This window comes from Rhamphochromis longiceps, linkage group LG4 (genome assembly GCF_057381845.1).
Source record: "Rhamphochromis longiceps isolate RC_006_pf linkage group LG4, R_longiceps_female_GT1.1, whole genome shotgun sequence".
NCBI classification, from domain to species: Eukaryota; Metazoa; Chordata; class Actinopteri; order Cichliformes; family Cichlidae; genus Rhamphochromis; species Rhamphochromis longiceps.
In genome coordinates this window covers 10,459,804-10,474,958 of record NC_140560.1, presented here as the reverse complement: position 1 = coordinate 10,474,958, position 15,155 = coordinate 10,459,804, and the positions used below count along the sequence as shown (strand labels likewise).

The window sequence follows — 15,155 nt, the reverse complement described above, 5'->3', positions numbered from 1 at the left end:
TTCCAAAATAAAAGCTATACTATCCGCTTCTTCTGGGCTATATTCTCAGCAGCATAAGGAGAATCATGTGCTAACAGCTGTCTAAATGACTCGGCTAAAGTTAGTAGCATGCTTGCTTTTTTTGTCTGCTTCCACTTGTCTTTGCACTAGGATGATGTCGGCATAAATGTGCAGCCATATTCGTTGTGTTCCCACTAGTGCTTTCAGGTTAATCTCGTTGAAATGACCTTAACGCCACAACACGGCAAATCTCCGTTAACGAGCTACCGCCGATCGCTCCGTGCATGGGGCTAGACGGCCAACACGTTAACGAGCTAACTGCGCTAACACACTAGTTCACACCAATGTAATTGAGCATTGCATGGCACATCCAACATACTGTTTTACTTTAGTCCATGACTCGCTTACCTTCAGGGTCATACGTCACATGAAAACCAAAATAATTCCAAACGCCAGATCTGAATGAGGTTCAATTTGCCTGTTGCAAGTAGAGCTTAACTTCTGTCTCGCTAGCTTGCCCTGCGCTCTTCCTTCTGACTATGCTGTCTGTGTGGAGCGCTCAGTGGATCTGCGCTCGACAGTGCAGCCTAGGCGGAGTAGTCGAACACAGATTCACTGAGCGCTCAACACAGACAGCATCGTCAGAAGGAAAATTGATAAAATAAATTACAAATGTTGTATTGTTCGATACATATGCGTACCAAACCGAAAGCACTGTATCGAACGGTTCAATATCGATACGAATATCGTTGCACCCCTAGTAAACACAACACTGATTCATTCCTGAGGTGCATTTTGATGTTTGATTGATTCACAGGTGAATGTTACGTGGTTAAACAGACAAAAACCCACTCCTCTGAAAATGGTCAGGTACAAGGAAAAACTGGCCAATATGCAAAGAAAAACTTTCTCCAGAAATCCTGGAGAACTACTGCTCACGTCTTCTTCTAAGAAAATGACAAAAATCTCCTTAGAAAAACTAAATATAAAGATGGAGGCGTAGCTCCAGACTTTCACATGGTCCTGTACATATTTTTATTCTTGATCTCAAGTAGATGCATGATTCAGACTTCCAAGTAATCTTTGTTTATCTTATACTAAGCTTCATCTTTTTGTAACGCAAGCACTTTGATGTTCACTACCTTTCTTTTGATTGGCTGCCACTCCCAAAACTGAAGGTTTGAACACCAGCTGGGTGGGGATTTGCTTAAAGCAACAGCTATGTGCTCGGAATGAGCTCATTAGGAATATCGTCTCCCACAGACCAAACTGAGTGAAATCTGAGCTTTTGTTTCACAAGGATTATTTGTTCATAAAGTGACATCATTATTTGAAACTTTGGCCATGTTTGATATTACCGTCTACATATCAACAGCGTTTGTATGTCAGAAAATAAGAAATGCAAAAATACACCTTTTAAACCAAGGTTATCCTGTGAGCTAACATGCTAGTTAGCCACGTTATCAGCCACAGTGTTTTATGATCTTTTCCCTAATTTGTTTAATTTAGTTTATCATTTATGAGCAATTTTCCTATCTATGCCTCCAATTTTCTGTTCTCTCAAAGATCGGTAACTTCTTATTGGTCACTGATGCAATTTCTTGTGCCAAAAGGTCAACAGAATTGTACTTTAGTTGAACTTTTATAGCTTTAACAACACCCAGTGTGTGTGTGTGTGCCCTACTCACTTATATGTCTTAACTATAAAAGAATCTGCTCTGTGTGTGTGCGTTCCTTTGTTTGACCCTGCACAACGTATATTTTCTTCATCCATATGTGAGTGAGGCGGCTGTGATTAGAGGGTGCCACTACAGCGTTCCCCTCAGGCCACTTCACCCTGTTATTTTCCCCTCATCAGCCCGCGCTCTCTATAGGGAGGGTGGGTCCGTGACCTCCCTCCCACGCACAACCACGAGTGAGGGAGGCACCCGTTTCACACAACCCCCTTCTTAAGTCACAGCAGAGAAGCGGTTGAGGTCACAGGCCCCCTTCTGAGTCCCTCACATCCCCTGGCAGAACTCCACATTTCTCATAAAGCAAAGCTCATCAAAATCCCCAGGCCTCCATCCTGAATCCTCCTTACTTTGACACAGACGGATATCGTCACTGTCTTCCACCCGGACTCATGGAAATCATCAAAAGCGATAAACTGGTGACACCGGGGCAGGGTCAAAGCAAACTTTTGAGCCTTTGACTTCAATTCCCTTTCACCTTCTGAACCGCAAGAAATACGTTACAGAGACAAGGGGAGGCCAAAACCGGTGACATGAGCAATATCTCTCGCAAGTGTTCTTTGGCATCCTTTCTTACTTTTTGTCGTATTTTTTAAAAGTCTTTTTCTTCTCTTCTTGGCTCTTTTTCCTGCTCTCTTCCTGCCTCTCCATTTCCCAGCCAGCATTCAGGAACTTTTTAAAAACAGGCTTCAGCGTAAAACAAACAGCCCACGGCCTTCTTTAGTCGAGCTGCCCCATGAAGGCAGGGAACCAAGGAGGGAGGGAAAAAAAAACAGTAATAGATTCACTAGTGGAATACATGTAGTACTGAACATCTGCTGGAAGTTTGAAGTTTGGGTTCATGAGGCTTTAGGGGAGTTAAAACAATACTGGACTGTAGAGTTGTGCACAATATCAGCACAGCGACTGGCGGGCAGCTCACAAGGGAATTTATACTTCTGTGTTAAATCTGTGCCCTGCCTACCTCGTAACCACAGACCCTTGTGAAGAACTGACCTCACATGCACATCCCTGGAAGCATAACTACGTGTTGCCGGTAACTGTTGCGATTGGCCCGTTCAGTACTCTTCATTCCTCCTACACATACTTGGCTACTTTGTCGCTGCAGTTTGTGAATTTCAGCGAGAGAATAACACTCATCGCCTCAATATGAGGACTCTCAAATGTCAGCAAATTCCTGGAGGGAGATTGCCGAAACTATGGGAATGGACGTGAGGGAATGTGCAAAGAAAGTGGAAAAACTTGAGGGACAAATATGTTTGGCTCTGAAAAACAAAGAAAAAAAGTCTGACCACAACAAAGAGAGGGGACCAAGGAGGGAAAAAAGTCCCAGCGTTTAGATTATGTAGTACACTCTACAAAGACTCACCGCAGAAGTCTAAATCAGCCATAAGTCCTGCTTTCAGTTATTGGTGCTGTGATGCTCCCTGGCCAACCATTCAGACTCCTAAGAATCTGGACTCTTTCAGAGCCTTTTGGTACGCAGCAACTACAGTAACTAGAGTAAAGCCGAGCTTTACACAACAATCTCCCCTTGAGATAATCATGTATGTATGAGCTGTAGTGATGTTGTCACTAGAGCTGATAAAACATGTACTTTTTAGCATGCAGCTTGCTCTGTGAAGCAGTTTTTCCCATGGGAGACAACCTTTACATCAAAAGTCCAATAAGGGTCGCAGGGTTTCTGTTTAGCTCAGAGTGACTGATTCAGCCGCTGCTCACGGGGCAGATTACCATACCAAATGCAGGGGTTTTCACCTTCAGGCGTGGTGGCATAACCACTAAAGCCCTTTTGAGACAGACAGTTGTTTTCTTTTCGATGATGGCATTTTGTCAACCAAACATAGGTCAGTTATACATAAATGTCATTTGTTTGTATTCAGACATCCCAGTGACAGTGCTCGACAGAGCTGCTCACAAGAACAGCGTCTCTGTTCGCTCTTTTCACAAAAAGAGGTGCCATATATTTCTATGTATTTCTATTATAAAAGGGCTGATTAAGTGCCAGCTTAGCACTGGCACAACAGTACTGTGGGACCCAATACTGGAACAACTGATGTTTAAAAAAAGAAAAGAAAAAGAGGTTAATGATTTGCAGATGAAGCTGACAGATTGTGTCTGCCATTCCTTTCTTCCAGCGGAGATGACCTTATTTATGTAAAGTTCGGTTGATATGTGGATTTGTTCTCATAAGGTTCTCAACAGTGCAGCAAAATAGACTTACTGGCAAAGATAGCATGTTGGTGAGAAAGAGTGGTCTATGTGTGTGTGTGTGTCTATGTGTGTATGCGTGTCTGTGCTGCACAGTGTTGCAACAGCTGCCTCTTGCACACAGGCTCAGGGACAGTGAGCTCTCTTCCTGGAAATGTCAAAAATGCCTAATAGATAAATACTTTAATATTGTTCCAAATTAAGAACCAAGCTGATGAAGACGAGAGAGAAGCGAGAGTGGCCGCGGAGCTCATTCACATATGCGTCACATATGAAATGATGTCTGCAAAGGCCTTATTTACCAGATATAGCCAGATAAACTGTACACTGTTGTTTTCTTTGTCTTTTGTTTAACATTAAAGTAGTGCTAATCAGTGGGCATGCAATGACTGTGACTGTGAATATTGAGAAAGGGCCAACTTTCTCAGCTTCTCAGTAAGCCTACAGAAAATGATCAGTCAGTTCTGTAGTTCCCCGTGACTCTGTTTTGTTTTGCACGGTGGCCCCGAAAGGTCAAAGGACAGAAAATAGAAAAACACTGCAAAATGAAAGTTGAATTAAATTAATAACACAAAATGGAAATAAACAAACAAACCTCAACTGAACTGTCTTTGGTGAGGTAATAGCTGTGGAACAGCAAACATGCATCTACAGTATTATATGAATAATCATAATATTATATATATAATTCTCTGCTACTTTTAAGTGTCCCAGTTTTTTTGTTTGTTTGTTTCTATTGTGTTTTATTCAGTTTTAATGTGTTTTATTGTGCAGTGGATTTTTTTTCAATAGCTTTCCTTCTATTTCTATGTCTCTTTCTAATTTCTTTTTCTTAAGTTGCAGTGTTTTTGACCTCTTAGGGCCACTGCAGTTTTGAGTTTTTATGCTTTTTATACCTTTTTAAAGAAAACTTTTGGATTGAATTTTGGCTTTAAACCAAGCAGGAGACACAATATCAACAGTAAAGATGTAAAAAAAAAAAAAAAAAAGCTCAAACCCACAAGATGACTTAAAGAAAAAGTGTAACTATTGAACGTTTATCTGGAAACAAATGTCTCCTAACAAACAAGTAACGTGAACTGTTAGAAACTGCTGCTATTATTGAATTGTTAGCAGATAGAAACACTGTGTTACTGATCATACATTTGCAATGTTTTGATAGCTTATTGTATATTATAGAAAGATAAATCATTTTTGGCTCCAAATCAGCCTTACAGTCATATAGATTTTGACTGAGGCCTTTGTTGAGGCCTAAATTTATGCTGTTGAATTATTTGCTTAGGGATAAGATTTGGCATGCTCACTTCTGGACATGGATTAACTTCTTCTCTGCTCTCTCTCTAGTTTTGTCCAAAATTTATTCAAATATCCAGCACAAACAATCGTGCCACAGCAACCCCCCACCCCCCTCCCACTCTATCTACTGCAGAAGTGCAAAACAAAATAGTCTCCAAAAAACACCCAACTCCCAATTGACTGTCTGGAATATACACTAAACAGCCTCATGGAAGGGAAGAGGAAGGCACACGACAATGATGTGAGAATATTTAATCAGCTCGTGGAAATTTCCTGCATCCTGCATTCTAGCGTCTCTTCTTCGTCTTGTTCTGAAAACCACAGAGCATTCACACAACAGCAGGTGCGAACGCGCACAAAGAGAAAGTATGAAATGGAAAAAAAAAAGTTAAACGGAGATACTTAAGAGTAAAAACAAGACTGGGCGACAGCCTTGCCACCTTCAGAAGCAAACCGCAAAGCAAAGTGGCACACTGTCTGTATTTCTGAATCTGAGAATTGTGGCTGAAAGTTGACATGTGATTGAAGCTGAAGCACAAATCTGGGTCATACCCCACCTCGTGCTGCTCATGCCCCCCACAGTTTCTGCAAGACAACTCTGAATACAGTACAGCTGTTTTTAACTCAGTTTTAGGAATCTTACTGGGGTGTGAGTAGTTCACACAAGGACATTTTTCTACAAGGCCACGTCTGCCACGTCTTAGCTGTCACTTATTACTCAGCTGTTGATGTCTAATATCATAATGCTATGATTCAGGCACACACAGGTTCCCACAGTCTGATGTATTAACATCTCACAGGCATCAGCTATTCCCCAAAATGCATTTTCTTATAAAGAAGAAACATCGGGTCTGTTAATATCACAACTATGATGATGGGAATCCAAATACAGTGCGAGGCCAGGTCTTACATCACTTGAGAAAAAAATAACTACAGGCAGAAAGTAAGTGCGCACATATCTTTTTGACACCATTCACACCGTTGCTCTGTTTCTTGTTCTTTGTGTCTTTATCTCATTGTTTTCCTCGTAGATAGCGGCCTTGGTAATCTCTCGGCCTTCCACTGAGCATTAATCAACCACGGTTTACTTTAGAATGTAATCCCCATATTTAGCAAGCACAGAGTCCTGTTAAGTCCCACGATCCGTGGGAAACTATGATACAAGACAAGAGGAGTGATAGTGAAGATGCAGACGCCCTGCTGGAAGAGAAACATGACTTGTTTGCAGCTAGCTGACTTATCTTATCAGGAATCACCAGGTCTGCAGAGTCTCCCCAGAAGAAATGAAAAATACAGGTTTACAGTAAATTAAGAGAACCTCAACCCTGCGTGCTCGTACCTGTTAAATTTAAGGTCTTCTCAACAAGCGGTTCTCACATTTTGGCTAAAGCTCTGCTGTGGTTCCAGTGTTTTCCCAAAGTCTGTTACCTCTAAACTCTACCAACCAGCTTACAGCTAAGTCTTAAAACCCTTCCACTAACCATAACAAGACGTATGATTTTAACCCTAAAACCGAAACAGACAAACAGGCCTTAGAAAGGCTGTGAAAAAAGAATTGTGTAGTCAGGACATTTTTTTTAATTCACACTATGATTTTTTTGTTTATTTATTTATTTATTTTTTTGCCTTTCATTTCCTGTGACAAACGGTAACTCACACTGTCGGACGAGTGGTTCACAAGAAAGCTGCGAACCCACAGTCTGCCCGTCCTGCGCAGACACGTTTTGAACACAAACACAAACAAACACACAAAGTTTCACATGCACAGTAAATGTATTCTTATCACTGCGCTCTTTGCAAAATAACGTGAATGCCTGCATGTGATAGAGATGCAAAATGTACCTACCAAAAAAAAATAAAAAAGACTCAGAAGGATGCTATCATTTAAACAAATATTTTATTATTATCACAGCGTTTCCGTAAGAAATTTAAGTTTCCTTTTTACCGAGGCATTAATCACAATCTTTCCATTTAACTGTCACATGACAGCCTAAAAGATATGACCTTTGTGCATGTGAGCAGGAAAGCAGTGAAACTGTTGATATAAATGAGTGAAAACTGGCTGCCAAGCAGTGACCTACAAGGAGTAAAGTGCTGGCATGCAGTACCTAAAAATACTGGTCAGCTGAAAAATAGGTTATGGATATAAATACTTGACCAAATCAACCTAACTCTGATATTTGATTAAATTATCTGAACAATATCCAGTTTTATATAAAACTGTATTAAATAACTTTAAACCCCCCAAAACATTTCATTCAAAATTTCATTTTAAAGGATAGTATATAATAACTAGTGCTACATTCCCTCTCCCTATACTATGTATACATATTTGTAATGTTTTTTAATCACAAACAAATTGTCCTTTTTTGTGTCTGTTCTTTCTATGATACCTTCAGTTAAATTTTGAGAAAGTTTAATTCAGTCCCAACACATACTCACATTTAATGCTTGTATACTACTTCCTGCATTTGTGTGTATGGCATGATCTGCATCTCTAGAACACCAGAATCTAGGGGCTCAAGAAACCATTGTATCACACCGATATCTACAATATCAGCAATTTGTGGTGCTAATAAGTAAAATTAAAATAAACATGAGGGGTATCAGCTATCAGCTGTTACCAAGAAATGACCCAAATATGATTCCAGCAAAAGATGCCCACGTGATAGCCTTGCCAGCTGGCCCCACACTTACCACAATGCTAACCACAGGACTCAGCAGGGTTTGCAGGGCATGTTGTGTTTAGCTGTGCTCGTGTAAAGCTAGAGCGAAGAGGACTAACTGTCTTAACAAGTAAAGTTAGTCGTAAATAAGCAAGTGTGTGTGGTGTATTTAAACACACAAATGCATACATGCTCCTTTTAAGACTCAACTAGGAGGAATACAAGCATCTGCTTTCACCTCGAATGCCGCGATCACAAATAAAAAAAAATAAAAAAGAAGTATGGCGTCAACTAACACACTCTGATATCACTGCCCTCGGATATCACTGAACTGAATGTGAGCTCATTATGAGCCGCCTGCAGCGCTGCTTTAATCAGTGAACGATCGCATCTGTCGATAAAAGCAGTGATGGATTACCGAGAGCTCACAGTAAACTTCCGAGCAAAAGAACAAAAGCAGTGAAGCCAAACACATCGAGTGAAACCACACAGATAGTGAAAGAAAGAAAGAGGTGAGTCTCTCGCTCCATCTCCACGGTGACAAGAGGAGTGTTTTCTCCAGACTTGGGCCGGTGCCTATGCGAACGCCCTCTGCTGACCTCACAACCTTCCCGTCGATCCCCTCCTCGTGGACGTCACGCAAGGCCACAGCTGCATCCCAAGTCTGAGGAAAACATCAGTTTGGGCTGGGGAAGGCTAGCTCTTTTTTTTTTTTTTTAGATCTTTGGAAAGCCCACTTTTTAGAGGCCGAAAACAGCTTTTTGCCTCAGAGTGCAGCGTTCGTGCCCTGTCACCCTGTGGCTGTTCTTCATTAGAGGGAGGAGGAGGATGAGGGGGAACACGAGGGCTGGATCGAGTTTATATCTACAGCTGGGAGGTCAGCTTTCCTCTGGGACAATGTGAGGATATGAGTGTTCGATGACAAACTGTGATAAGGGGCTATGAGTGTATGTGTGTGGGAGGCGTGGGGTAATGGGTACAAGGGCAGCCAGGCTCGTTTTTTCTCACTCCCGGTTTGGCCACGAGTCTTCAAAAGCCTTCTGATTTAATTTAAGGTGTGAAAGTGCAAAGGAGATCCCTTTCCTCTCCATAGATGCTTAGCTGATAGAGTGATGATAAGAATGAGCGCTTCCTCCGTGAGAAAGATTAAGCTGCTATTTTACTCAATAAACAAACAAGCTGTGGGTGTTTTTCGGGTTGTTTTCTTGGATGATGCGCTTTTGTCGGGCCCCTATTCTTAGGTCTGTCCAGTAACGTCCCCTCGCTCTTAAGCTCAAGCTCGTCTCACTGCGTCACGCGGATGATGAATCAAATTCAGTTTCCCAGCTGCCGCGTCATTCGTTGTTTGGACACAAGCTGAAAACAAACCTACTCTGACTGTTTACGGGCTTTTTAAGGACTCGCCTTGATCCTGGTTGACCTCAGGCCGCAGACTTCCAAACTGTTTACACTCCCTGCCTCTGTGGCTTCTGCACGCGCACACAGACTTTTGTCAGTCACGGTGCCGAATAGCACTTGTGAATTTTGAATAAGCAGCTCTTACAGTATGTACCGGCCCCGTTTCCTGTGCAATCAGAGGAAACCATGGGGGCTCATCGCTGGTCAGAGAGCCCATATGTTTCCTCAACTGCTTTCAATAAATGAGCACACAGACATCCGTCTCTAGGTATTTTATCTGCTCCCAGAGCCCACATCAAGGCCTTGGACTGTCCTCCAAAACAATAGGGCTCAGGAATCCCACTCTCTTCTTCACAAGAAATCAGGCAGTAATTTAGATAGCTCTATCTCTGTGTCTAGACACACAAGGCATGCCAGTGGTATCACTCTGTGAAACAATGCAGTCTTAATTGCTTTTCAAGTGATTCTGGTTAATACCACAAACACTGAGGGAATTGCAACATTGTGTAAGGGGATTTGGCCGGTGTTTGCTCTCCATCATGTCCATCAGGCCAGCAGCCAGTCGTCGTTGCATGAGGGAGAAGAGAGAAAGAGAAAGAGCTCCTCTACCGTGGAAGCAGCCAGTCCATTACAAGGGGATTTTTTTAAGATCAAATGTATCAGCAGTAAAATCAAGTGGGTTAAGCGACACCCACGTCATTCCTACCCCCCACACACGCAGACCAAAACTAGTAAATAATGACTTCCTGTCAAAATGCATGGCAAGTTGTGTTACTTCCTTTTCATTTCACTTCTCATCTTTCATGGGGACTTGTAAAAATCCCATTGGACTGTTTCCAAAATCCCAAGGAAAGCAGCGTTTTAGTCATAATTAGTTGGAAAAATAGCAAAAGGGTTAAAGGAGAGGTGGGGGTGGTGTGTGCATGACTCTGGAAGGTTAAATATGTGTCCTCTGAATCATTATACTTGATTTAATTTGTACTGAGTGGGTAATTCTAAGGTCTGCTGATTTACAGCAATTTACTGCAAAGTGTGAACCCTTATGTGGTTAACCACCCATTACTGTCTGCTGCTGTTCTCGACACAGACCGGTGGATAGCACCGGAAGGGACATGTTTGGTCTTTTGGTGAAAATGTTTTTAATGCCCACTGAAACAAAAGGCATCAAAAGAGAAAGAAACACAACCTAAGTGATCATGGGAAACTTTTTTGAGTGGTAAAATAAAAGTGAGGTTTTATATGCAAAAATAGAGCGCTGCAAACCATAGATACAAAATTAGGATTTGCATTAAAAAGGAAGTTGCTCTAAGTTAAGTTAACAACTCCTGACATCAGAGTTTCATGCATGCATAAGGACTTTTTTACAAACAAACATGCATGCAGATTTGCCATTTCCAAGTAATATATAGTCCTGGAGCACGGCCATATTTCCTTCAGGGAGGTAACTTGTTGTCCAGACATGCACAGTGTTCCAAAACAGCACATCAACAGCAAAAAACAAAACAGTGATGTCATGGGAAAATAAAACAGGCACACCCACCTTAGAGTGGAGTGCACTGGTGGCAGAATGACGCTTGGTACCTTCTCCGATTCTTCGGGAGGAAAGCGTGAAGAGCCAGGAAAAGCGCACTCGTAGCCTCAACACTGGAATTCTCCGACACAATGAAAACAGACACGGAGGCTCCAGCTGTGCACAGAACAGACAATGTGACAGGAGGAAAAGATGTTTACAAGTTTTGGAATTTCTACAGACATATATATGTTAAACAAAACAAGAACAAACAGTTTTTAAACAGTTTTAAGACTAAAAATTCATGAATTCTCTGAACTGCATTCATGTTGTTATACTCAAATTTGAGTCAGACACTGAGAAGTCAGAAATGATTCAAATATCAACTAAAACAAATTTTTCTGTTGGGAAATGCAAGTAAAAAAGGTCACGAGGTATCCTTTGTTTTGTTTTTTAACTTTAACTTCACCCTGTGAGACGAATGAAGAGTTACAATCTAACAGCAGAATAAGAATAGAAAAGCGAGCTGTGTTTGAAGAGGCCAAAGAAAGCCAGGACTGCACTGTGTGTGGGAACCTTTAAATAGCTTTGATGGCAGCCTGAGAAAACGTGGAGGAGGGTACAGTTCTCTCAGGTTGTGTCTTCTTGTAACCACTGAGCTTTATGGGAGATATTTGGGCTGTCAAATGACTAACTTTGCTGCTTTGTTAGTCAGCGTGCTATTGTCGGGCATTTGTTCATATAGAATATTGACAACTAAATAAAAATCTACAGTTATGTGCAGTGATGACATTTGCTGACTGTTTGCTAAACCTCTGTTCTGATGATCACTGAGAGTTTTAGGAATAACCCTCTCTGTCATCTTAGCAGTAAAGAGTTGTACTTTGGGTCTAAAGAAGCATCTTTGAGTTATAAGCAAGGCTCCAAACGCTGGTGTTAAGTGATGAGAACGACATCTGTGACACAGCCCAGAAAACCGCGACGGCTAGCTTTTAGTTTCGCCAAAGCTGCAAGTCAGAAGAACATTAACACACTTACAGCTGGTTACTTCAGAAGAGATGCTACCATTTCAAGTTCATGTTAATCGCAAAAGTTGCATTAGCTTAATATCTTTTAACTAGTCAGACAATAACCAGTTCAAATGACAGGTTTCCTGTGAGGTGTAATTTGTATGATATAAGAACATGTTTTGTTTTTTTAACTCCTCTAAAACAAGACAAACACGAGCAAAAGTGTGAGAAATTGATAAAAGTAAAAAAAAGCTTTAGCAGCTCAACTTAGCTCAAGCTAACTAGCTTAAAAATCAACACATTACTTCCAAGGTTAAGTAGTTTATCATAAAATAACATTTTTTGGAGGATGTTTCTCTTAAAAACAGACACACACACTTAAAGAAGTCGTGTATTATTTACCTAGAAACAGGACAAGTTTATCCTTGATGCTGTCTGGGCTTATAGCAATGTTAGCAGCTCTATGCTAGTTCGTTTTTTTAGACATTTAACATAGTGATCATGAAAAACATCTGCTAGTCCTTGTTCTTGTCCTTTCCCTTTAAGGGAAAGTGAAAATCTTCTGTTTACAAAGACATTGTTAGCTAAAGAACTAACTGAGGTCTAGTTTTATTTTATTTTATAACATGAGTTTTACTGAATGCTGTGGATGGTGAATTTTCAAAGGTTGTAGCTTCTTTTAGTATCAGTCTGTTTTAAAAAGAAACATGTGTTTTAAATTGAGTTTCACAAAACACACACACATAAACAACAACAACAATAACAACAAAACAACAAATAATTTTCATTTTACCAGTTTTCTTTATTGGCAATCAGCCGGTAAGACATGACTTTGCTACTTCTCGGATACCTAAGAACAATTTCACAACAATCTATTTAGGTCAACACATCTCAGCAAAAGAACACGCAGCACATTAACTGCAGGACAATGAAGCTCAAACGTGAATGGCACAGAGGAAATACATCAAAAGGGAGAAAACAACAGGAAACTTTCAACTGATAACGCTGCTGCTGATCTACAAACTACATTTACCATTTGAGAACATACATACGTCCTACATACTGGCCACGCTGGCACATCTAACAGTGAAATAAAGCGAAAGCTTTTTAACTTTGTAAGATAGTCTCACGCTTATGTGTTCCCATTCTATTGTTTTGGCTCACATCCGAGGTAAAACAAAGTTTATCTTAACAGTTCTTTTTGAATTTTCTGCTTAAGAAGCCCATATACTTAATTCTGGTAAATAAAAGTCAGATCACAAACCTCATGACCTAGAAACAGGCCTGGTGTTAAGTGTTGCATTAATATAGAAATGGCTGCATGCAAAAGAGCGTTCACACCTTTTTTTTTTTTTTATTAAACACAACTGTGAATCTGAGTGTTGGACTAAGTGTGATGCTTCGTGCTGTGCAACAACCATACATCTGCTCCACCCAGAAACACTCCGGAGAGGCCTGTCAGGTTCGATGATTGTTACTCAGCCGCTGGCCTCCAAAACTTACGAAAGGGCTTCCCCTAAGCTCCATCAAGCACTGTAGCCTGTTATAACCGTGCTTTTTTTTTTTTAATGAGCAGGAGAGCACAACTTACTGCAAATGGTTTGTTATTTTTAGATGTAGATTAACTTAAAACCCAAGAAATGTAAAGGAAGCATCAGGTTTGTACAGATTTAGTAAATTGCTGCGATGATGACTTTAAAATGAACTCTTAATCTGTTGATAGCCCTGAGTCATCCACCTTGAACTCGTCTAACCTGTGTCACTGAATCCTTGATAGCGCTCACTAGTGTTTCTCTACCTCTTCTTTTTTTTCTTCACTTTCTGATTCAGTGTGTGAAAGTGGAAGCATTAGTTAGTTAATGCTGCATGTGTCCTACATAACAGGGACGATGCAGGATGACAGAGAATTGTGGTGAGAGTTGAAATCTAAACGTGAAGGTTTATGTGTAGGTCAGAGCCGATCTGCGCCACAGCTGCTGCACAGTGTCAATGTTTCACCCTACGCAGAAACGCTCTTGTTCTGTTTTTTACTGGAACAAAGAAAAGATAGAAGAGTGAAAAAAAGAACAAATCCCCTCTTTGTTTTCTGGCAGTGGCCTGGTTCACATGGCTCTTTGCTTTTTGCAGGTGCGCCTGCCATTACACATTTCAGTCCAGTAATTGTAACTGTGCCATTGTCTGTGCTCACTGTGGCACCCGTTTGTGACTCATTGGCAATCGGTGAAGCCTGTCTGGTACTAAAAAAGTGTGTGCAGTTTTGTGTGTGTGTGTGTGTGTGTGTGTGTGTGTGTGTGTGTGTGTGTGTGTGTGTGTGTGTGTGTAGGCCTCTATGTGTTTGTGTGTGTGGCGATTAAAGTTATGGTGCTCTTCCCCTGTTTCTCAGAGGGCACGTCCCATTTATGAAGCTGCTGTGCCTGTTGGTGAAGGAAGACAAATAAAAATGGGAAGCTCATTTCACCACCTAAAATAGATTGAATGGTGTAACAGATCGTATAAGACTGGGTCTGAGGGATGTGTGAAAGTCCTATTCCTGTTCTGCAGTTCCTCAGAGGTGAAGTTTGACAAGAGAAGTTAAAAGGTGTGTATTTAAAAATACAAAACAGACACTTTTTTGTTTAAAAAACCCCAAAATAAATACAAAAAAAAAAGGCAAACCCCAGTGTGGTCTAGATTTGTATTCTGCATCTATTTCCTCACTTACAGAAATACACGCTGTAGATGCATGCATTGTGTAAAACCACAAAACAGCAAAAATGGCCCACCCTCAGGCTCCCTGCCACAGTTTCCTGAGGAAATGCCCAGGCCACAGCTTGCAAATTTCCAAAATGTTTTGCAGGTCTGATTCCATAAGGGTTTACTGGTTGTTCACAGCAGCTCTCCCCTTTGTGGTTTATGACTTTTCTTTAGCTGAAAAAGGAAAGGGAAGTTTTTCTACAGCAGAGGCATTTAAGTGCATTTAAGTGTAACTAAGTTTTTGGCCCACGCTGGGTAATCAGCAACTCTAATTACTGAGCAAACGTGAAATTAGAGAAAATTAGAAACGTTCTTTATCTGCACAAGCTGAAATAAGAAAGGCTTTGTCTGATGTCATTCAACCACATTATTTGGTGTAATCATCTAGCAATCCACGAGGCAGGAGCTGCTAGAAATATATGCAGAGGATGCAGCCTCAGCATATGTGTATATATATATGTATATATATATATGTATATATATGTATATATGTATATAGATAGATAGATAGATAGATAGATAGATAGATAGATAGATAGATAGATAGATAGATAGATAGATAGATAGATAGATAGATAGATAGATAGATCTTTTCTTC

The 15,155-nt window shown here is 40.8% G+C and overlaps 1 long non-coding RNA gene across 1 annotated transcript in view; it reads right to left on the bottom strand.

The window, feature by feature from the left end:
* The window catches only part of LOC146671045 (uncharacterized), a 46,395-nt gene extending 35,061 nt beyond the window's left edge, over positions 1 to 11,334 (bottom strand). Inside the window, exon 1 of the long non-coding RNA XR_014911399.1 lies at positions 10,845 to 11,334. This is a non-coding gene — a long non-coding RNA (uncharacterized LOC146671045). The remainder of the gene's footprint in view (positions 1 to 10,844) is intronic.
* Positions 11,335 to 15,155: the final 3,821 nt, after the last annotated feature.